This window comes from Crocuta crocuta, unplaced genomic scaffold, assembly GCF_008692635.1.
Source record: "Crocuta crocuta isolate KB4526 unplaced genomic scaffold, BGI_CrCroc_1.0 scaffold72, whole genome shotgun sequence".
Taxonomy (NCBI): Eukaryota; Metazoa; Chordata; class Mammalia; order Carnivora; family Hyaenidae; genus Crocuta; species Crocuta crocuta.
Genome location: NW_027529427.1, coordinates 3,953,547 through 3,956,826, shown reverse-complemented (window position 1 = coordinate 3,956,826; position 3,280 = coordinate 3,953,547).

Genomic DNA, 3,280 nt, shown 5'->3' with positions numbered 1-3,280 from the left:
TTTTGGTTTATTTCAACTCTGCTGCCTCCTATTGGTTCTCTCTGGTCCAGCCTAAGAAACCCTGACCCCTCTCTCCTGACTCCCAGAACCTCCGTGTTTCCATAAAAAGATGCTGACCAACAAGTTGTGGGGAGGTCAGGGGGAGACAAGCCTTCCCAATTTGGGGGTGACAGCTTCCCTCATGAAAGAGACAAACTGGTGGTTTTGTTCAATTTCCTTTTATAATGAAGAGGAGGTTTAGGTGGGATGACAGTAATTCAACATAACTAGTTTACTAGAGTGATATCAGGGGGACTGGGGAAATGGCTCAGATTATACCTTTCCTCCTTAAGAAATCGAAGATCTCAGCCATGCATGGTGTCTCAGGGTGCTTTAGAAAACTTGGTGCGGTAGAATCGGAGCCTCTCTCTCCCTCAAAAGGGAAGAGCAGGAGTAGTTGAGCCCTGAGCTCTGGACCAACTGGTTACTACTTTTACTGGTTTGTAGAGTTAGTACCTTAACTGGTTTGTCAGCCCAGGCTCTTGCTAGGACCCTCTCAGTGCATTTTTAAAAAACGTTTATTTATTTTGAGGGAAGGGAGGGGCAGAAAGAGAGGGAGAGAGAGAATCCCAAAAGACTCCATACCCAGCATAAAGCCTGATGTTGGGCTTGATCTCAGGACCTTGAGATCATGACCTGAGAGGAAATTAAGAGTCAGTTGCTCAATTGGCTGAGCTACCCAGGCATCCCCCATCTCATTGCATTTTTGATGAGGTTCCCAGGTCTGTAACCCCCTCCAAGGTAGAATAGCAAAACTGATGTTTGACAGGAAAGACTAGTGTCATGATTAGAACACGTTTATTTTTGCTTCCTTCTATTCCTTTAAATTTTGCCCAATGGTGGAAGCTTTTCCCTTGACCTAGGTGAAAATTCAGTAGATGTTTAAGCTTTATGGTTTAGTCTTACATAATAGACAGTTATGGTAACTTTAGGTCTCAAATACTGTCTCAATTTAGGAACTAAATTGCACAGTCCAACGTATTAAACTGTTTTTAGCCATAAAGTTGTTTATTTTTTAAGTGTTTATTTATTTTAAGAGAGAGATAAAGAGAGAGAGAGAGAGAGAGAGAAATCCAAAGTAGGCTCTGAGCTGTCAATGTAGAGCTTGAAGACACAGGACTTAATCTTATGAATGTGAGATCATGACCTGAGCTGAAATCAAGAGTTGATGCTTAACCGACTGAGTCACCCAGGTGACAAAACAAAGTTGTTTTTACACAAAGTCGAGGTGGTTCGTGTCATAGTAGATAAAGCATGTAACCTGAACAAAGGGCCAAAGCACATTAATTCACTTGCCCTATCTGACCACCCAAATGAGTCTTATGTTTTTCTGATTAGGCTCCAGCTTCACAATCACTTCAACTATTTACTTAATCTCAGATTAATCAGATTCAGTTCCTATCCCTGTTTCCCATCCCTTCCTGCTTCATAGCTGAACTCCTTTCTCTTAGTTCATTGCATTTAACACATACTTATTGAAATTCACAAGATGAATAGAACACTATGTTTGGTGTTGTAAGGGAAACTGGAGATGAGTAATGTATGGTCTTTGATTTCAAGATATCTCTATTTTTCTCTATTATTGATCTATCAACCTACCTGCCCACGTACCTACATATTATAGATAGATAGGTAGATAGATAGATAGACAGATAGATAATATTTATAAGAAAAGTAGAGAGACATATAGACACATAGAGATAAAGTTAAGATATATTCTGGCAGATGTGGAAGAAAGAAGAGACTAAAACAAGTAGTGGAGAGTAAAATAGAAGTATATTGGCACATTTGCCTTCATAGAGGCACAAGCAAAGTGTCTGAGGGTGGAAGAAAGGAAGTATTATTGAATCTTGCAAGGGAGATGATGAAACATGACTTAGGAAGCTCTCCATAATCTGGATCTCCTCCATCTCTGTAGCCCCATCTCACAGAGCTCTTTCTGAACCCCCCCCAAAACACACTGTCAATTCCTCAAGCCAGTCCTGGGGCCTTGGAACATGCTCTTTCTTCCATCTGGAATAGTTTTCTTCCCCATCACCACCTCAGGAAAGCTCCCCTGGGTCCTTGATGGGGTCCCGCTCCCCACTATTCTCACAACACCCTATATTCTACATGGTGTCTCTTAAAATTACAATTAAGCAACCAGTGGAAAATTAGATGCTTAGTGGCTGTTGCCTTTCCCAAGATATAACTCCATAGAGGTTAGGAAATATGTCTGTCTTGGTCCTCACTATCCTTTCAGAACCTGGAACAAGGCTTTGCACATAGTAGATACTCAATGGATTGTTCTGGAATAGGTTAAGAAAGGTGGCATTTGGGATTTTTTCTCCTCCTCCTCTTCTCTATCTTCTTTCTCTTAGAGCCCATCTCTCCTTCCCATCAATGCCTTACTTCTCTTAATAATATTCTTTTCTTCTTGATTCTGCATACCTTCCAAGTCCTCCTGTGGTCTGCTAGGACCAGTCCACTGAATTAGGGGAAGACTTCTCATTTGTCTCCTCTTTATATCTCATTCTGGGAGACATAATCTAGGTACCAAATAATTCCTTCAAAGGCCCTGTCTGGGGCTTGTTTGAGAGGAGGTGACTCACAAGTGCAACTTTCAGACAAGAGCATCAGCATTGCTGCGGAACTTGTTTGAAATGTGGTCTAAGTTCTCCCTGCATCAGAGTGCATCTGAAACAGATCCTCAGGTGATGGTGCACCTGAATCTCTGTTATAAAGGGGCTTATCTCTTAAAGTTAGTTGCATAGAGAAGAGAACAAGCGTCAGTTAGTGTTGGGGTGCAAGGGGTTTACTGGGTGATGATAGAAGAAAGAGAAAAGAGCCTGCAGAAGCCAGCAGGGAAAGCCTTCAGCCCGTGACACCTATGAAAGCAAAGAGAGGAGGAAGAGGGTTGAACAGAGTCTCGGACTGCAATATATTTCTTACAAAGTCATGTCCAACCCAATGGGGGAGATCCAAGGCAAAGATGGCACAGCAGAGGAGTTCTGCAGTGGGCCGAAATGGCCAGGTCCCTGTAACCCTGTTGAGCTCAGTCATTGACAGAAGGCTGCCCAGGAAGGGCCAGAAGCCACTAATGGCTGGAAGCTCTCAGCTAATGGCACTCCTTGAAGCTGAAAAGGAACTGCTTTCATTAAAGCACACCCTCCCCGTATATTTCCATGCCTGCCACATGTGACATCTGAGGATAATTGTATAAGAAATCTTTAAATGCTGGTAAATGTATGGAAAGCAGGTT